Source organism: Vulpes vulpes, chromosome 9 (genome assembly GCF_048418805.1).
Source record: "Vulpes vulpes isolate BD-2025 chromosome 9, VulVul3, whole genome shotgun sequence".
NCBI classification, from domain to species: Eukaryota; Metazoa; Chordata; class Mammalia; order Carnivora; family Canidae; genus Vulpes; species Vulpes vulpes.
This window is the reverse complement of record NC_132788.1, coordinates 21,492,671-21,514,464: the sequence shown is the minus strand read 5'-3', so window position 1 is coordinate 21,514,464 and position 21,794 is coordinate 21,492,671. Positions and strand designations below refer to the sequence as shown.

The window sequence follows — 21,794 nt, the reverse complement described above, 5'->3', positions numbered from 1 at the left end:
TGCATACATTATTTCATGGAATCCATACAACACAGGAAAGTAGGTGTTACACCCCCTTTTGGCTCTGATGACCAGACTAATGTAGGTTACACAGCTTATGGAAGTAAGCGGGGGTTTTAAACCTGGGGCCAGTGGACTCTGAGGATTTCTACTAGGCCAAGCTGCTTTGCGGGGTGCTGTAGCTAGGCAAGGCAGAAGGATGAGATTCACATTAATGGAATTAAGTGGCGCAGTTTCCACATAAGAAGCATGGCCACAGGAAATTAAGTGTTGACAAGAAATTAAGAACCCTCCAATTCCTGCTTTCTTGTTGATCAGAAGTTGGCCTGCCCAGAGCCTGACGCCATAGTTTCCTGGCCTTGAGCCAGAGCTGGGTCAAGAAGAGGTCCACTGGGCAGCTGCCTGGAAATCCATCCATAAGGTCCCGCCTAGTTCTGAAATCACATCAGTTTCAGTTTAATTCAGGTTTCTTAGATGGTTACACACATGATTGGTGAATTGAGCCCACTCCCAATGGAGCAGAAAGTACCATCAAAGGCAAATTTTTTAAACTCTTCTTATTTTCACTAATAAAATGTTAAACTCATACTTAAATGGTACTGTTTTAAAGGAATACCAAATTACTGGTCTGGCTGGGCAACCCACATGCATTGATCCAGCTCTGTCTCCTGCCAGCCCTCTTCAACTCCATGCAGGGGTAAAACTAAAAGACACCCTAAAAAGTCCCTTCTCCCTTAGGGAAGCAAATGTCCATCAGAGAAGTCAACTCTTGGTCTGTGAGACAGATGGGGAAACTGAGGCACAGAAAGCACACATTAACAGTTGTAACAAATCAGTGCAGGGATCAGAACTGTGGTCTTGGGATGGGGAAGAAGGCTGTGACCAATGGGACCAACAGCAAGACAGACACAGACAAGAGAGAGAGTTTCATGGTTGTGAAGCTGACCATTTTGTCCTTATTTCCACCCATTTCTCCTGCCCCGACACTCTGTACTGCTCTGCCCACTCATATGACTATATTATCCAAAATACCCTTGTCACTTCTGAGCTCCACCTGGAGTCCCAGGCTCTGATGTTTTTAAATGGAGAGACTTCCCTGCCCCAAATGAAACTTACTGGCTTATGTCTAATTTCTCCAGGACTAGAATCCCTGTAATTACTGGAAATTTCAAACATGTATGAAGTACACTGAAGTCAAAGGAAAGAGTATAATAAATCCCGATGTACACATCACCCATATTCAACGATTATGAACACTCAACCATTCTTGCTTCATTCATTCTACCACTGACAACACCCCCCCCCCCACAACTGCAATTCAACTATTACCGTTTTTTACAGTTCTTTTAAGGTAAAATTTATAGACATTAAGATGCAGACATTTTAGCTATACAGTTTGTGTGTAATCTGCATGCCAATAATTAAGATACAGAACTTTTCAAGATAGCCAGAAAGTTTCCTTATACTCCTCCTCAGTCAACCCTAATGCCCATGCCCACCCCAACTCCAGGCAATTAGGTTTTCCTCCCATTTTTGCCTAGTTTTGCCTGTTCTAGAACTTCATATAAATGGAAACATTTAGTATATATAATTCATTCCCCTGTTTCTAGATACCCGGGTTAATTCTTATTTTTTGCTACTGTGAATAAAAGTACTATGAACATTAATGTACAGGTCTTCTTATGTACAAATGTTGTCATTTTGTTTGGACAAATATCTAGGAGTGGAAATTGTTGTGTCAAAGGTAGATGTATGTTCAACTTTATAAGAAACTGCTCAGACCATTCCATTGTACATTTCCACTGTGATATATGAGATGTCCATTAAGCTACATCCATACCAACATTTGGTATTATGTCTTTTTAAGGGTTATGTATAGTATCTCATTGTGCTTTTAATTTGCATCTCTCTGATGACTAATGATATTGAGCATGTTTTCATCTGGCCATTCATGTATCTTCCCTTGTGAAGTATTTGTTCCACTCCTTTGTCCATTTTTCTGTGCTGTCTTTTTATTATTGGGCTGTAGGTGATCCTTATACATTCTAGATAAAAGTACTTTCTATGTGTTTTAAAAATATTTTCTCCAGGTCTGCACTGTGCCTATTAGTGATTTCCTTGTCAGTTTCTTTTGGTAAAGCCTTACTTATCAAAATTTTCTTTTATGGTCAGTGCTTTCTGCATTGTGTCTAAGAAACCTTTGCCCGCCTCCATATCATGAAGATATTTTCCTATTTTCTTTTATAAACTTCATAGTTTTAACTTTTCCTTTTAGGTCTGTGAACCATCTTGAATTAATTTTTCTGTATGGTGTGAGGTAGGGGTCAACATTTATTTTTTTTTCTTTCTCATAAAGATCTATGGTTGTTCAGCAGTGGTTGTTGAATTTCATTTTCCAATCGAATCGTTTTGCTGCCTTTGTCAAAATCAACTGGTTAGTAAGTTTAGATTTAGTCCTAGACTCTCACTTTTGATCTATTGATCTTTGTTTATACTCTGTCAGTACCACACTGTCTGCATTATTGTAGCTTTAGAAGAGATCTTGAAGTCAAATAGTATAAACCTTTTACCATCTCCTCTCCGAGATTATTGTGCTATTCTAGGTCTCTGCATTTCCATATACATTTTTGAATCACATGTCACTTTCTATTTAAAATGCTTGCTGAGGGGATTCCTGGGTGGCTCAGGGGTTAAACGCCCGCCTTCTGCCCAGGGCATGATCCTGGAGTCCTGGGATCGAATCCCACATCGGGCTCCTTGCACGGAGCTTGCTTCTCTGTCTGGTTCTCTCTCTCTCTCTGTGTCTCTCATGAATAAGTAAATAAAATCTTAAAAAAATAAATAAAATGCCTGCTGAATCATGACTGAGATTGTGTGAAATCAATAGCTTAGCGGGGGTAGCATTGACATCTTAATAGCTTGGAGTCTTCTAATCTGCAAATATATATCTCCACTTAATTTTACTCTTCTTTAATTTTTCTCAGCAGTGTTTTGCACTTTTCAGTATGTAGTTTTGCAATCTTTTGTAACTTTACTCCTAAATAGCTTATGTATTTTGATGCTTCTGAAAATTAAAAAAAAATAAAACTAATCTTCTATTTTGGGGTTCACTCCATGGGGGGGCTCCCTCTTCTCCAGGATTTTCCTCAATATTTTGGCTGCTCAATCAACCCTAAATTCTATCCTTTGATGCCTCAAGCCAAGTGAGGCTGCAGCTTTCTGCCCTTCCCACCCCTCTCAGATTGGAAAGCGCCCTCAGGCAAAAAGCCAGAAATTTGCAAATCTCATTCCTTGCAGTTCTGCTCTCAAGAGCAGATTTCCCTCTAGTCTCTGCTGGTTATGATTACTGTCCAAGGCTTTCAAGATAATTTCCTTGTTATTTTGTCCAGATTTTATCATTGTTATCTGGAGGAAGATCAGTCCAGCTAAGGGATTCCACCATTTTTGAAATCTCTGTATAAAATGGTGAAAAAATGAATAACATCAAACAAATGAATAAAAAAATTAAAATAAATGAATAAATCTGTATTTTCTGCAAATAGAAGAGGGTTAGGAGGCAGAGAGCTACCTTTAGAGCTCCAGTGGAAATTTTTGTGCTTTTGTAAAAACAAAGAAAGCTTTGGAAAAACAAACAAACAAACCCTGCTGTCCTCTTCTACCTTTTTGTCTCTTTTACTTTTCCCTCCTCTTGGAGTATGTGGTATGGCCAAGGCCAAAGGTGGGAGGCTGAGGGATTGGCAGTGGCTGCAAAGCCAGGAACAGAGCAAAGGAGGAGGTGGGGCCAGGAGCAGAGATCCTAGAGAGGTGAAGACAAAGTTTACCTACAGGGGGATCCAGCAAAAGAGTAAATATATTAAAGATAATGGGAAATAAGCTTCTTGATGATGGAGAACATACTCAAAATATGGAGAGGAGAAATCTAGAGTGGATCCTTAGGTGAGGGATTAGAATTGGAAGTATTGGTGAGTACTCAAGGTTTTACAGGGCTGAAGAGGGAGAAGGCATGGGAGCCCAGGAGCACACAGGAGTTGTGAGCATGTGCCACTGAGAGCCCTATGTGTACTGAAAGAGCCTGAGGTCCATGACATCCAGATGGTCATTGTATACCAAACACTGGGTCTTAGTTTCCAAATACCTTTCTCCACTAAAAGGACTGGGACATGGTGGTGGGAGGGGCAGGTGAGGGGGTGTGCTCCTGGCTGGCTCTGTTGGTTAAACATCTGACTCTTAATCTTGGCTCAGGTCATGATCTCAGGGTTGGTGAGATAAAGCCACACTTTTGGGTTCCCTGCGTGCTCAGTAGGGAGCATGCCCCATCCCGCTGCGTGCTTTCTCTCTCTCTCTCTTTCTCATAAATAAATAAATAAATAAATAAATAAATAAATAAATAAATCCAGGGATCCTTAGACAAATGGCTGATTCCAGGGCTGGGGCAAAGAAAGTACAAGAATATCTTTTTGTCCTAGAAAAAAGGGAAGTGTTCAGAGAATGTTGGGATATATAACAAAGAAACAGTATTAGCTTAAAGGGGCTGGCATAAGACAGATCTGGGACACTTAAGTATAAAAATATATAGTGATAGAAATACATAGGAAACAAACTGAGGGTTGCTTGAGGGGAGGGTGGTGGGAAGATGGGATAACTAGGTGATGGACATTAAGGAAGGCACTTGATATAATGAGCACTAGATGTTATATAAGACTGATGAATCACTAAAATCTACCTCTGAAACTAGTAACACTCTGTATTAAATTAACTGAATTTAAATCTAAAAAGTAGTAAAAAAATTTAAAAAATTAAAAATAACACACACATATAATGGATTACATTACATATACAATGGATTACATCCCGTTGAATAAAACAGAATCTGAGATAGACAAAGAAATGAGACAGAAAGGAATATTCTTCGTTATGGTAGAATGCCAACTAGTAAATGTAGTAGAAGAAAGAATGGAAACGGGAAACCAAAATTTGGCAACAAACTCAGTGTTGGTTGGTTCAGGCGTGATTCATCAATGGATGATAAAGCTGGAGGGTGGAGATCTGATGATGAATAGGATATTGACATAGTCTCAGCATATCTTCCCTCAGATTCTAGTCATATATATGTCTGTGTGTGTGTATATATGATATACATATGTGTGTATAAATGATCAGGTCATCAAGGTTAATTAACATCATCAGTCATGGAACAGGTAAACAAAGCACGCCTCCCACCTTGATGCACCAAGCAGAGCACAGCATTATTTCTGAAATATTCTTGCCAAGAGTTCTTGGCCAAGTCTAGTTATACAACCCAAGGTGAGGAATCTCTCCAGAGACCTATAGAATAAAAGGTTTGTATTCTTTTTTTTTTTTTTTTTTTTGGTAACTGTTACCTTTTTAAAAAAATTAAGGTATAATTAACATAACATTATATTAGTTTCAGGATATAACATGATTCAGTGTTTGTTTACACTGAGAAATGATCACTACAATAAGTCTAGTTACCATACATCACTGCACATCATCAAACATTTTTTTCTTGTGATGAGAACTTTTAAGATTTAATCTCTTAGTGACTTTCAAATATACAATATCGTATTATGACTATGGTCACCATGCTGTACCTTACATCCTATAGCTTATTTATTTTATAAATGGAAGTTTGTACCTTTTGATCCCCTTTGGCCATTTTGCCCACTCCCTGCCACATCTCCCCTCTGGCAATCATCTATCTGTTCTCCGTATCTATAAGCTTGGCTTTTTGTTGTGTTTTATTTTTCTCTTCATTTGTTATATTGTACATAAGAGCGAAACTGTACAGTATTTGTCTTTGTCTGACTTATTTCACTTACTATAATACTCTCTAGCTCCATCCACATCATTGCAAATGATAATATTCCATTTTTTATGGCTGAGTGATACTCCACTGTATATATCCATTCTTTATCCATTCTGTGGATTGACACTTGGATTGCTTCCATAACTTGGCTATTGTAAACAACGCTGCCAAGAACACAAGAATGAATATATCTCTTTGAATTAGTGTTTTCATTTTCTTCTGATAAATACCCAGAAGTGGAATTGCTGGATCATAGGGTAGCTCTATTTTTAACTTTTTGGGGAAGCTCTGTACTGTTTTTTCCAGAGTGGCTGTACCAGTTTGCCTTCCCACAAACAGTGTAAGAGGGTTCCCTTTTCACCATCTCCTTGAAAAGGCCTGCAGTCTTTCAGACTGAGGAACTCTTCTACACTGGAGGAGACCACAGAGACATGGTGACTCAATGGAATGTGTGCTCCTGGGCCAGATAGAAAAAACAGACACTGGAAGGACAGTTGGTAAAATTTGAATGGATATTCCAGTTCCGAGATAGTGTTATAGCAGTTTGGGCTTTCTCCTTTGATGGCTGCAGGCTAGGTCTGTAGGAGAGTGTCTTTGTGAGGGAATAAACACTGGAGTATAAAAAAAAAACAAAACACAACCCCCCCCCCCAAAAAAAAACAACAACAACAACAAAAAACCACTGGAGTATTTTGGTTGATGGGGTGGTATTGCTGCAACTTACTTTCAAATAAATCAGAAAAAGAATAATGACAAGTCCTTTTTTCCAGCTGATCTCTCCCCTCCTCCTCCCCCCTCCCCCAGCTTATCTTTTAACTCAGGCAAAAGACCCTATGGGCAAAGCATCCTGTGATGGGAATGGAAACTACCCCCTCAACCAATAGGACCTGCCCTGAGCCGACCCCAAGACAGTGATTTATCTGACCTTACCCGCTGACCTTGCCCGCTGACCTTGCCCCACATTTTCCTTACATCAACCTGGAAGTATTTTCAGCACTTTGGAGGCAGCCTTTGAGACACTAGTCTATTGTCTCCCAGTGTTGGCCTCACTGAAATAAATCCCCTTCTTGTTTCACCGCCACTTGTTTCTCTGTCTTTGGATTTTGTGGAGGCAAGTGGCCAAGCCTGGTCTGTGTGGGGTCTGCGGGACCAGGTGCTCTTGCACCTCTGAGCGCTGGCTACACAACTACTGGGGAATCGGAGTGGAGGCACTTTGGGAATTCTTTGTACTGTTCTTTCAACATTTTTATAAGTTTAAAATAATTTCAAAATAAATAGAGAGGTTCTGGTGAAGGAGATGCCCAGGCACATGAGACATAAAGGTACCATAGCAAATGAATGAGTAAGATTTCTATCAGGCCAGACAAGGCCTGGCCTCTTCTCTTCCACTCTGAGTCTCTGAGAGAGGTGGGACTGAATCCCACTCTTTGCTCTGTGGTGGAGGAAACTCTCTAGGGTACAGCTTGAGGGGACATTTTCCTAGGTTTCTTTCTAAAAAGCACCCAATTTCTGTTGTAAGGATGGTGGGGGTAATTTTAGGTCCTTGGGATAGAAATTCATTTGAGACTCTGTCCAACAGATTTTCATAGGAAGAGAGATTCCATCTTGCAGTAAGGAAGAAGTTGGGTGTTTTCTAAACGTAAAGTGTGTGATTTGGGAGACTGCCTGGTGCTGGCAGGTTCCTGTGGGAGCAGCATTCTTCCCAGAGAAGCAAACCTGAAGCTCCTGGAGAGAGGCAGCTCCATCTACCACCACTATCACCTCACTGGTTGCTAATGAAAGTATGTTATATAGTAAAGAATTTGGCTGGTCTTTGTCCTTGTTTCTGGGTGGGAGCCTCTGAATCCTTGGGATTTTCTAAGTGTTAGTGACTTTGTTGTTCATGGTGAGGCTCATGGATCATACCTGAGTTTATGCTAATGAGGTGAGTCATGGTGGGACTCTAAATAGTCTCAGGATGGGGGTCCACTTTGCTGGAAGGACCAACTGTGTGATCAGAGGCTGGGAACTTGGAGCCACATGATATCAGCCTATCTTTCAGGTACAGGCAGAGAGCTGGGAAGTCAAATTACATCACCAATGGTTCAACCAATCAATCCATCAACTGATCAATCATGCCTGCACAACGAAACCTCAATAAAAGCACCAGTTCAGGAGAGCTTCCTAGTTTATGATGCACATTGACATGCCCAGAGGGTGATGTGTCCTAAGAATGAAGAAACTTCATGTTTGGGGCCCTCTTGCACTCCATCCCAAGTATCTCTTCATTTAGCTGGTCCTGATTTGCATCTTTTACAATATAATTGTAATCAGTGGTATAGCACTTTCCTGAGCTCTGCGAGTCATTCTAGCAAATTAACGAACTTTCGGAGGTGAGTAGTAGGAACCCCCAAATTGGTAGCCAGTTGGTCAGAAGTATGGGTGGTCTGGGAAGCCTGGAGCTTGTGACTGGATTTCGAGGAGGGGCTGGTCGGGGACTTTGCTCTCAGCCTGCAATGTCTGTGCTAGCTCCAGAATTGCAATATGTCAGGAACTGCACTGCAAGGTGTGCAAATCCTTCAGGCTCAGGTGGGGAGAAACAAGGCTGCCCACCAAGGGTGACATAGAGCACGCACCTTGGAGTCACACAAACCAGGTTGTGACCCACACTTTAGTAGGATGACAAGCTCCTGGAGCCAGTCTCCTTGCTGTTCACTACCCTTGTTGTATGAAGGCACAGAACACTTCCTTCACTCAAACCATCAGCAACTTCCTATGATGCACTCACTTCACAAAGCGCTGTGGGGAGCCCCAGTACATACTCAGAGAGCAACCCCCACCCCCAAGGAACTTCTATTTAGGGTAGGAGGAAGAAAGTGGTTTGACTTGAGGGGGCCCAGAGTGGGGGCGATTCTTTAATTGGTTTAAAGGAAGAGGAACTTGAAGGTGAGAGCTCTTATATCAGCCCTGCCCCCCTCACTTGACTGCCTCTCCTCTGCTAGTCACACAACTTCTCAAGCAAATGGTGGGAGCAGCCAAACCAGCCCTCGGCCCATGGCTCATAAATGGTCATTAATGACTCAGTACTTCTTTCTCTATTACTAAATCACTTTTTAGGAAAACAGTTTAAGATATTTATCTAGTCACTAAATTGCCAAATGCAATATAGAAAAAAAAAAAAAGCTGTCCTAATTTTATCACTTGTTATTTAGAAGAGCCCTGCATGTATTTTTTATTTTATTTTATTTTTTGCTATAGGGAAACCGTTACCTCTGCCCATTTGGGGGTTACTGAAAAACAAGCTCTCAGACTTCCCCTGGCTCACACCTTCTTGCATGCAGTGGGATTTCTGTGGCATTTCTTCAGACTTGCCTAACACTGACTTATTTGCTTTATCAAAGAGCTTGAAAAAAAAAAAAAAAAGAGCTTGAAGACCCCAAACCATCTCTGCCTCTCTGTCTCTGGCATTTCCTCTCTCCTAAGTCAGAAACAAAGAAGGGACAGGAATGAATGCTTGTCCTGCGCCCAGGATCATTTATTTCCCCAAAGAGAAAGGTCACCCAAGCAATTAAGTGCTCAGGCCACTTTCTCTCTGCTTTATTGGTACTCAGTCACATTTTTTCCCCCATCTGAGATAGATTTTTGTATACAGCGTGAGATATGGCTTAAAGTTAACTTGTTTTCACAAGGGTGTCTAACATTAGTCGTTATATGTGTTGGGCTGCTTCTTGTGTCTTTTTCTGTCCCTTTGATCTAAAGGTCTATTTTTATATCTCAGTCACGATTTTATCACTTCTTTAGTAGTCTCATGATTTTCTCAGGTTCACCTATTTTTTTTTTTAAACAAAACACCTGATTTTGTTGTTGTTGTTGTTGTTTGAACTTATTAAATATCTTCATGCTAGTGGCTGGGTTTTTAGAAACAACTGAGTTGACAGCCTGCCACCCCCCTCCCTCCGCCCCCATTAGAATTGCCCACGGCTTGTCTAGGGTCACAGCCCTTACTGGGGGCAGCCTGTATCCAGGGACTTAAAGGCCCTGTTTTTTCATCGGAACCCTGGAGCTCCCCGTGGTGTGGCCATATCACAGCCCACCCTCTCTCTCTCTGCCCAATCCAGTTTTGGTCACTACCCCCAGGAGGGTATTATGAGAGTACCCCCTGACGTGCCTCCTGAGTGCAACCCCACAGTGCAGCATCTGCTTCGTGGGACCCCACCTGAGGCACTGGCCTTCAAATGGCTTTCCTGGCTTGATCTCACTCATTCTTCTTACTCTGTTCCTAATGAAGGCATAATGTTCCTCTTTTTTTTTTTCTTTGTAAGATTTTATTTATTTATTTGAGAGAGAGAGACAGCATATGAGTGGGGGGGGGAGGGGCAGAGGGAGAGGGAGAAGCAGACTCCTCAATGAGCAGGGAGCCCAACAGGGGGCTCGATCCCAGGACCCTGAAATCATGAGCTGTGCAAGAGCGAGATGCTTAATAGACTGAGCCACCCAAGGCACCCCTAAGGAGGGCACAACCCTCCTCTTTTTAGATGACTGAATTTACAGTTTTAATAAATTAAAGCCGTAGTTTTAAAAAACATCCTGCTTAAATTCTATTTATAAAGGCTCCACTTTGAGATTGAGGGCAAACTTAAATGGATGACTTTTGTTGAAAACCATAATGGCTCTCATTTGCTGTGTGCTAGGATAGGATGCAAACTCTTTAGCTTGAGGCATGAAAGTTTCATCTCCCACTCTCACTCATGGTATGCTGTCAGTTCCCACCTCCCTCTCCAAGCACAGCATACTCTTCCTACCCGGAGGACGCTGGCACCCCTCTCTCTGTGCTCTCCTCCTGGTGAGCTTTTGGGGCCAGTCAGCACTGTGAGGTCTTCCCTGACTTGCATTGATAGGGTTTGTTTCCTGTCTTGGGTCCCCAAAGAATTGTGCACACACATTTAGTAAGGCACTGTTATGGGTTGAATTGTGTGCCCCCCAAAAGATATGTTGAAATCCTAACCTCTAGTCCTTTAGAATGTGACCTTATTTGGAAATAGGGTCTCTACAGACGAATTAAGTTAAAATGAGGTCATTAGGATGGATCCTAATCCTATATGACTGGTGTCCCTATAAGAATGGGAAATTTGAACATAGAGGGAGGCATGCACACAGGAAGAAGGTGCCACATGAAGGTGGAGGATTTGGGTGATATATCTATGGGCCAAGGAATGCCAAAATATGGCCAGCAAACCACTAGAAACTAAAAAGAGGCAATGAAGAATCTTTGTCCTATAAATTTCAGAGGGAACATGGCTTTGCCGACACCTTGATCTTGGACTTCTAGCCTCTGAAACTGTGAAACAATGATGTTTTAAGTTACCACACTTGTGGTACTTTGTTATGGCAGTCCTAAGAAACTGACACAGACATTTACTAGTTATAACTAAGACATTTGTCCATGTTTGCTTTTCCAGCCTTTCAAGTCAAGGTTGGAAGCCAAATCTGACATGCAATATCATCCCCTACTCGGAGCCCAGTGCTTGACACAGATGTTTGAAGAAAGAATTGATAAGTAAATGAATAGGAACCAGCTTCTCTGGATAACAACTTGGGGGTAAAAGGACAGTATACCATGGTCAAAAATATTCAAGAGATCAGGAGTGCTGTGATCAACACCATCACAGGCTTTGGCATCTACTGGATCTGGCCATGGCTGTGTGGTCTTGGCCTTGTTTCTTTATCTGTAAAATGGGAAAATACCCCTTCCATTGTGGATTTTTGGGCAGGATTAGATCAAATAGCATGTGCTGTAAATAAAAAGAGCAGATATTAAATTATAAGGATGTTAACTGTCCCCTCCTTTATCTTCTAAGGGGTTTCTGTGCACCACCCAACTCTTGCACCTCTGGACCATTAACTTAGTGATGGGTAGGGTAAAAGTGGAGAGGTCTCAATCCAGTTGGATTTGACTTACAATGAAAGAAACAAAGAATGACTGAAGAAAGAAAAAGAATAGATCTAGAAAAGAACAATAGAGGGGAGAAAGAGAAGAGATTGCATGGGCCCGAATTTAGGAATTTGAAAATGAAAGCGAAGATGTTTCTGGACAGCAGCCAACCCAAATAGGTATTAAGAAATAATTATGAGAATTTTAAGAAATTTTGCTATCTTGAAAGTGCAACCCCAATGATATTTTCCTCCTAAAGAGAATAACATTTTAAAGTGATTTTTCAATTAATTCTTTTTAGATGATAGACTGATACTATTTGGGATATGACACCATACTGAGACTGGCCTCAAGGAAAAAGCAAGCTGGTCAGCTTATGTGGATTACAGATACACAAAGAGCTTAGCACAGTGGTTGGCACAGAGGAGGTCTCAGTAGATGGTGATCGTTATTGTGATGGGCAGGCAAAGGAGAAGGGAGAGGCATGGGATCAGAAGGGGCAAGCCATTTCTGGATTAATTAATTTGAGAAATCTGTAACTGAGATATAAATTTGAGAGCCTGAAGTGGAGTACAAGGGGGCCTCGGCCAGAGGCTCCTCAGACTCTCTCCGCCTGAGTGGAAACTGACATCTTCAGAGACCCACTCCCATGATAGTGGCTAAGGGAAGAAGCAAGCCATGGTTGCCAGGATTCCAAGAGCCATTGAGCTCTGAATAAGGAGCACAGGTGATTGAGGAAGGTCAATTCTGGAAAAGGGATCTGATACTGTTTCCAAGCTGAAGCCAGTATTAGCAGCAGCAGGAGGCTGAAGTGTGATAAATGAGCCTTGTAGGATGTCAGGTCATGGCCATGAAGAAGTTGGCTGAGAAGAAATAATGCAGATAAAAATGATTTCCTTCTGCTTGGAGCAAGAAAACCATGAAGGGTTTTCTGTTCCCATGGCAAGAGCTCACTACAACAGGCTCCTTCCTTTTCCCTTGTCAGCTACGTGTAGAGTCAGGAAGTAAAGCCCTGAGGAAGTGCAAAAAGCAGGTCAAAAAGGCAACAAGAGGTATTCTCTTTAAATGACTTGAACAAAACATAAGAGGTGCCTCTGAGAAATAAAAATATTCTGTGAAAAAAAGAGACTGTTCTGTCAAGTGTTTGGATTTACTAATAAATCACGAGGGAGGGCTTTTGATGCCCAGCTGAGGTTTGGGAGGAGTGAAGATCATTACAGGAAAGTACCAAATGGACTTCACACACTTCTTTGAAAAAGTCCCCCTACTAATAATATACCTCTTCAAGGAATGATTTTATGATTTGTTTGTGTGGCATCTTGTGGGTCACTTCAACGTGATTGGTGAAATTTTATTTCTCACACAGGGTGATGGGTCCTGGGCATTCATTTCACTATTATGCTCTATAGCTCACATCCGTGAATCTCAGTGGGCACAGCTGGCACTTGCGTCCGGACGATTCTTGGTTGTGTGGAACCATTCATCATCACCCATAGCTGTCACCAATGAATGTCTTGCCCCTTGGCCTAGTCATCCTGACAATGATGATGACAATATGACAATCCAAAAAGGAGGCTCCTGAATAGTTCCAAAGGCCACCACCCAGGAGGTGTAGGACAGCTCCCCAAGGAGAACTGCTTGACTCATCAATATTTATTTTCTTCTGCAAGGAGAAAACATTACATAAGAAAGCCTCTCAGGGATTCTGACCCATGCATTCAACAATTACACATTAATCTGGTGCCACATATTGGGTCCCATTCCAGGTGCTGTGGTTATATGTGAGTATAGCAGTGGACAGGACAAAGTCCCTGCCTGGAGGAGTTCTTGTCTCCAGTACAAAGACAGATATCAAAGGAATATATGTGGTATACTGAGAAATGGAGAAGTGTTCATATCTTCGACTTAGTTCTATGCCTCGAAGCATGCTATGGATGCTATGGTTTTATCACCTCCAAATCCATATGTTGAAGCCCTAATCCCCACTGGGATGGTATCTGGAGGTGGAACCTTTGGGAGGTAATTCGGTCTTGAAGGCAAAACCTTCATGAATAAGATTAGTGCCCTTAAAAGTGAAAATAGAGAGAGAGGTGAGATATCTGTCTGCCATGTAAGTACACAGCAAGAAAGTGGCCCTCTGCAAATCTGAAAGAGAGCCCTCAAAGAACCCAACCACAATCTTGAACTTCCAGCCTCCAGAACCATGAGAAATAAATTTCCAGTTGTTTAAGCCACCCAGACAAGGACAGAGTATAAATTGAAGGAATGACTCAAAATACAGAAATATCCTGTATACTAAGAAACTCACTGTAGGAATGTTTTAAATAGCAAAATCCCCACAGCAAGTAGCCAATCAAAATAGTTTGAAACGGCCCCAGAAATAATGGGAGGGCCACACAGAGTTTTAAAGAGCTTGGAAAAGTTTTGGAAAATGCTTCTCTTGTAATAAATGGGAGGTATAGGATACAAGACCATATACAAAGAAGGACGGTGGCTAGAAACTGAAACCAACAAATCCAGAATGAAATACATCAAAACGGGAACAGTGCTGTCTTGGGGTAGTGCATATCCATACATATGTTTTTATTCTTCTAGGTTACCTGTGTTTGAACTTTTGTATACCACACAGTATCAGAGGATGGCCTCAGGAATCAGAAACTGTTTCATTTCTGATCACTTTGTGATTTTGGACAAATAATTTCTCTGCTCCAGTTTCCTCATTTGTAAAATGTAAACATATCCGATCTCCTGGAGTTCTCATGAGGATTAAATGAGGTGATACAGTGAAGAGTTTAGCATAGTGCCTGTACACAGTAGTGCTAAATAGAAAGCTATTATTAATACTGCATGAACACGCATTCATCTTATAAATTGTTGGATTCCATCTGCTAACATTTTGTTGAAGATGTTTGCATCTATGTTCATGAGAGATGCTGGTCTATAGCTTTCCTTTCATGTATATCGCTCATAAATTCATTTTATAGTTGTAAAAAAAATCTTCCAAAATAAATGTTTTAGTTCAGCTGTTATAATAAACTTGGTTGTGCAGAGTAGGCATAACAAAATCATACTTAAATGGTAGAAGCAGACATCATCTTCCAGCTTGAGACAAATGCCATAGTTTATGCTCACGTGCTTGGCTCATGTGCTATCAAGTGGAGACTTCATACCTTATGTACAGGATCAGCTTTGAAGGAGTGAATAAACTCCTTGTAAAATATAAAACTCTAAAATTAAAATGCTGGCTAGACAGTAAATTCCACATAGCCAGACAGAAGAAGAATGACCAAAATTCATTCAGCTCCTGATGAAACTGAAGTTAAACAGATATTTTGCCTTCTAGATCCTATAAAGCAGGCCTCATTGAGGTAGGCACAAAAATATAATCTCCAATTATACGGGTACTCCAACATTCAAATGTTTATTAAGTTCATAAATCTTAGGCTGGAACTTTGGAATCTTAAGTAAATTTAGAGGTCACCTAATTTGACTCTCTTTTTATTTTTATTCTTTTATTATTTTTTAAAAAGATTTTATTTATTTATTTGAAAGAGAACACGAGCAGGGTGGGGGAGGGGTAGAAGGAGAAGCAGAGAGCGATGCCAGACTCAATCCCAGGACCCCGGGATGGTAACCTGAGCGGAAGGCAGATGCTTAACCTACTGAGCCACCCAGGCTCCCCATTGACTCTGTTTTTAAGTGAGGAAAGTGAGACCCATGAGGTCAAGAGACTTGCCCAACGTGATACAGAGAATTCTCCTTTAAGCCAGATGAAACTCTATCACCCCTCCTACACATTATTATTTATGAATGCCAATCTTCCTTCTGGTCAACATCCTATGTGGTCTTTACATCAAGTGACCCGAAAGATTACCGATCTCATTTGAGTACTTTCCAGGCATTATTTCATTTGTTTCTTCATTCATTCATTCCACAAACATCTACCTTGTGTGAGGCTCTCTGTAGGCACAGGGGACATAATGGTGAATAAGATGCAGCCCCTGCTCTCTAAGAGGCCGCCTCCATTTAGAGATGGACAGGAGGCAGTCACTATTCAGCTGGCCAAATCTGGATAGGGGAAATGGCAGAGGTGAATGCTCTCAGGCAACAACCAGTCCCAGTACCCCGAAATTCTAATTCAGAGAATTTGGGATGGGACTTGGAAAACTGGTATTTAAAAACTCTCTGGTGACTCAGATTGTCTGCCTCATCTAAGAAGACCATGGTAGTGGTTCTATGAACCAATCCACCAGCCCTATTTACAGCACCTCTTAGGCATTTACTGCTACAGACCGAAGACATTGCCCTCTGTAGACACCAGATCAATCGGAAGCGTTTTCTCTTTCCTGATGGAATTCGGAATTGAGACACAGAATTCTAGCCAGTAAATCTCTGTTGGCTTTATAACCAGAATCTATCATCCATCCATCAATCCATTCATTGTTAAATGACTACTCATTAATTAATTCAGCAATTTGGGGTAGGGGAACCAGTCCCTCTCTCCTGGAGCTTATTTTCTACTGGGGGGTGGTATTTTTTTTAAATTTATTTATTTATGATAGTCAGAGAGAGAGAGAGAGGCAGAGACACAGTCAGAGGGAGAAGCAGGCTCCATGCACCAGGAGCCCGATGCGGGACTCGATCCCAGGTCTCCAGGATCGCGCCCTGGGCAAAAGGCAGGCGCCAAACCGCTGCACCACCTAGGGATCCCCCTGGGGGGTGGTATTAAACAAAACCCAGGGATGCATGTGTGGCTCAGTGGTTGAGCATCTGCCTTTTGGCTCAGGGTGTGATCCTGGGCCTGGGACTGCATCTTGCATTGGGTGCCCAGCAAAGAGCCTGCATGTCTCTGCCTCTCTTTCTGTGTATGTATGTATGTATGTATGTATGTATGTATTTATAAAATTTAAAAATGAAAAAACCCCCAAATATATATAATAATATCTCAGGTTCTAAGAAGACAAACAAAGCAGATATAGGTACCAGAATGAGAGGGGGCTGCTATTTCACATAGAGATGGCCAGCAAAGTCCTCTCTGATAAAGGGGCATTTGAATGACCCTCAAAGGAAGTAAGGGGGAGCTGGGTGGCCTTGTGGGCCCAGAGCCTTCCAGGCAAAGAAACCATTATCATATGGAGTTCCCAAGGTGTGCAGCCCCTGTGCGCTTGGTGCCTTTGAGCAACTCTAAAGAAGCGGGTGGGCTGAGGTGGAGAGGCCTGGGAAAAGTGATGGGAGGAAAGGTCAGAGAGAGCTAGGCCAGGGCTTGGCAAACTTTTTCTGTAAAGGTCTAGGTTATAAATATTTTAGGTTGAAGGCTCTGTGGTCTCTATGGCAACTACTCAACTCTGCTCAAAATCAGCTGTAGACAATATGTAAGCAGTGAGTGCAGTCGTGTCCCAATATAAATTTATTTACAAAAATGGGTGGTGGGTCATATTTGGTCTGTAGGCCACTTGCTTGCCAACATCCATAGAAGGCCAAGGTAAGAACTTTGGATTTTATTTTGAATGAGACAGGTAGCCATTGGAGAGTTTAAAGGAGAATGGTGAGGGGGTGCCTAGGTGGCTCAGTCGGTTAAGCACTGGACTCATGATTTTGGCTCAGGTCATGATCTCGGGGTTGTGAGATCCATCCCCTTATGGGGCTTCGCATTCAGTGGGGAGTCTGCTTGAGATTCTCTCTCTCCTATTCCCTCTGTCCTTCCCCACATGGACTCTCTCTCAAAAATAAGTAAATAAATCCTTAAAAGAGAGCCGTGGGAAAAAAAATAAAGGAGAGCAGTGAAATATGCTCTAACCTATACCTCAAATATATCTCTTTAGCTGACTGATGTTTTAAAGATTCACCACAGTCACCACTTGCAAAATGAACCATAGCAGGCTACAAGCACAAGCAGTTAGGAGGCAAGCGCATCCAGGTGACAGGTGGTGAGAAGGAAGTGGTCAGAATCTGGGTATGTTTTGTTGGCAGGGTTGACAGGATTTCCTGATGGGCTAAATACAGAGTGTGAGAGACAGAAAGAATTCAAGAATGACTCTGAGGTCTACAGCCTGAGACATGATCACTGAGAGAACAGAGCTGCAGTTACAAGAGCTGCGATAGCCTGGAAGAGAAGCAGAGTTTGAGGAGGGGATTATGAGTGTGATCCTCCACGTAGACGTCATATGTCCAGTGGAGACAGCAAGCAGGCAGGTAGACATGTGAGCTGGAGTCATGAGAGGGGGTCATGGAGCTAGCGCTACAAATTTGGTCACCAATTTCAAGCTTTGTGACTGGATGAGATCTAGTCAAGGGACCAGCCTGTGGCACCACATAGCCTGACGATGTCACAGGAGATATCCTACCAGGGCACAAGCACGCCACAGGCCACCCAGGGACTGAAGATCCGGGGAGCAGTAGGGAAAAGTGGCATGAGCCCATGTTCTGGGGTCATTTCCCAACAACTAGCCTCACTCACTTCAGTGAGGGTAAGCATGTGTGTGCACAGTGCTCACACTCATCTGCATGCTGTACATATGGGTCTGTGTACACCGGAATGGGGGTACCAGTGATGGACACCGTGATCCCAACCTATGGCTGCAAAGGGTTGAATGATGATCCCCAAAAGAAATGTCCATGCGCAACCCCCCAGAACCTGTGAATGTAACCTCATTTGGAAAAAGGGTCTCTGCAGATGTACTTAAGGATCTCAAGGTGAGATCATTCTAGATTCTAGAGATGGCTCAAAAATTCAAAGACAAGTGTCCTTCTAAAAGACACACAGATGAGAGGCACATGGAGAGGAAAGCAGGGGTCATGAAGACAGATTCTGACCCTGGAGTCCAGCAGGCCCTCGCCAAGGAAGCCTGGAGCCCCAGCAGCTCCAAGGGACACGGGATGATTCTAAGTCCTGCCAACCCTTTGATATGGGGCTTCCGGCCTCCAGGACCGGTGAGAGAACACATTTCTGTTGTTTCAAGCCCCTGGGATGTGTGGTAATTTGTTACTGCAGCCCCAGGAAACAAATACAAAAGCACTGTAAGTCCCCAATTCTTAACACATCTTGGGGATAATTTTTAAAAAGTGATTTCAGAACAAAATAATAAAAGTTAGCATTACTTATCACTCCGAGAGCATTCATTTTGACGTGACAAAAGCCTCTCTCTAGCAGGGACATTGAGCAACGCAACCGCCAGATTAAAAATAGAAACGTACGCACAGGCACCTGCCTGCTAATTTGTCGATATAATGAATGTAGGCATACAGATAAATAGAGAGGCTCAGAGCTCTGCGCCCTTGCCTGGCGCTCGCCTCTGCAGGCGGCTGTGGGTGGGTGGGCCGGCGGGGTAGGGCGCACAGGAAATGGGGAGGGGGGTGCAGAAAGGAGGAGGCGCTTGTACACTTGCCTTTATTTTTTTTTTAATCTTTTTTTAAAAATCACTGTGAGTGTCTCTTTGGTAATGATTTGTGGTCTCCTGGCTGAACTCTTTCCTCTCAGGTTTTCAGGGACCGTCCCCACATATGGCAGCCTAGCCTTGGGTGGCTTGGTGTCTTCTTCTTAGGGCAACCTTTCTTTGAGAAACAGCAAGTTCCCAGGACAGGTAATCCTGCCTTCTCCTCCTCTTGCATTCTCAACCTTGGTCTCACCCCTAGAGATATGTGAGGGAGGACAGCAGGGATAGTTCTAGAAACAAAGAACCAGAGACTGTGAAGTTCTGGCTGAAGACACCTCCTCTGATGGCATAGAGCTGCTGGCTCCATGTTGTAGTCAGTTCGGGCTGGTGTAACAGAAAGCCACAGACCACACACGTTTATGTCTCACAGTCCTAAAGGCTGGGAGACCAAGATCAAGGTGCCAGTAGATTTAGTTCCTGGTGAGAGCTCTTCCTGGTTCACAGATGGTTGCTTTCTTATGGAGTCCTCACAGGGCCAGCAGAACTCTGGTCTCCTCCTCTTCTTGAAAGGACATTAACCTCATCCTGGGGCCTCACCTTCATGACTTCATCTAAACCTAATTATCTCCCCAAGGTCTCACCTCCTAATACCATCATGCCAGGGATGAGCACTTCAACATATGAATTTGTTGGGGGGTGGTGCACAGACATTCAGTCCATAGCACCCTGTGTCTGGTTAAGTGATAGGTTTAAACTTGAAACTAACAGGTATAGGGACATTAGGTCCCAATATCTGAAATGTACCTTTCTGTGAATATTCTTGAAGGAATTGTACATACAATGACCATTGGATTTATAGGAGAGGTCGGTGAGGACAAGCGTGTGCGGGGCAGGCCAAACTCTACCTTGCTCACACATCAGAGAAGAGGCACCACAAGCCAATCCTGCAGCCCGGAGGCCTTGCTTTGAGGGACGGGATGCAGCTGGACCAGGTGCAAAGGGCAAAGGTTGGTTCAGGCTCTGTCTTTCCTGGGGATGTCAATGTGGATTCTTAGTACAGGGGATGCTTCAGGACAAAACAAGGATGGATCTTGAACATGGCTTTCCAGCATGATAGAGGCCAGCCAAGGAAGAGGATTTTTGGATGTGCCCCCACCCCCAGCACTCTCGTACCACACCCTATCACAGAGAAGTGCTTACTTTTCTGCTTGAGACACACAGGCCCCCTCATGAACGGACAGGCCCATGCAGAGAGTGGGTCAGCCAATGTCAGCCAGAGAAAGAAAACACTATGAGTCAGCAAGTCAGCATGCCAGGCAAAGAGAGGAGTGAATGTGGCACTTAGAAGTAGGTGACCGTGTAAATTTACCCTCCACATCATGATGCTCTTGAGATTGGCAGGGGCACCGCTCATAATCATCTTTGGCAGTGTGTGTAAACCAGGCCTGTCTGACACTACAGAGAAGACAGTGGGAGAGCAGAGGAGGGGAAGGAGAAAGGGGGAGGGAGGGGGAGAGCAGGAGAAAGAGAGGAGGGTGGGGAGAAGGAGAATGAAGGAGAAGCTACTAAGCGTCAAAGAGAGACGCCCTGTGTGGGCACGTCTGGGTGGCACTCTGCTAGTTGTTTACAAAGTGCTATCTTAACCTCTTTCCCAGACAAGCAAATTAGCATGTTAGAGAAGTATATAATGATAGAAGCCTCCACTTGCAACAGAGATTCAGAGCTCCCAAACACAGTTTCCTATGACTATCAGACAAAAGGGAAATGGAAAATCAACAAGAGCAAAATACATTTCTCATCCGCCACTTGCTCAGTTCCCTTCAACACCTGTCCGGTTTCTGTTGGATCCTAGGCACAAGGGCCAGTGCTTATCTGCAAAGCTTTTAACAGCCTGGAGAAAACCTCATGAGTTTATTGCAGTCTCATGGAAAGCAGTTGAGAATAGGAAGAAAAGCATGAAATCAGCAAGTACACATGGAGTAACTATGTTTGGGAGAGATGCTACCCCTTGGACTGTGCCAAGGCGATTCTCCATTGCTTCTACTGGATCAGACACAGCTAAGTGGGGGTGTCATCACTTCAGATGTGTTCTTGTAGAAAGACAAGTGCTTGGCTGGCTGAGCACAGGGAGGATGGCAAAAGAAGTAGGAGTTGGAAGCAGAAAAACTCATCAAAGCACAAAGGTCTGCTAGGGAAGGAGGGTGCAAGAAGAAGTCAGGAGCAGAGGGTGGGAGGAGCCACTGCCCAAGAGTCCCAGGCAAGGAAGCCGAGTCCGAGTCTGTGTGCAGCTAGACACAGAGTCCATAAGTGGGCCCTGAAGAGCAAAGCTGTTCCTTGACATTTAGCTCAAAGTCTTGTATTTTATACTCTCATAGACCTTTTTTTCTTCCTGTCAGAGCACATGCTTCTTGCAAAGTTTCATTCATTACTGTGAGTCAATGTCAAGCTCACCTTTGGCCTGGAAGCCCCATGAAAGCAGCAAGCGCATCCGTTTTGGAGTATGATGATACCTCCAGGCCATACCAACATGGTGTCAGGTACATGGGGTACTCCACAAATATTTGTGGAATGGATCACAACATTATTCAGGACTCTTTCATTAATGATCTCACCCATAGCCATGGCTCCAACCACCACCCAGAGGCTGACAACACTCAAATGTCCATCTCCAGCCCCGTTCTCT

The 21,794-nt window shown here is 43.1% G+C and overlaps 1 protein-coding gene across 3 annotated transcripts in view; it reads right to left on the bottom strand.

Annotated features, from left to right (window-relative positions):
* Positions 1-21,794, bottom strand: part of PTK2B (protein tyrosine kinase 2 beta) — a 138,786-nt gene that overhangs the window by 34,448 nt on the left and 82,544 nt on the right. The gene's annotated exons all lie outside the window — the stretch shown is intronic.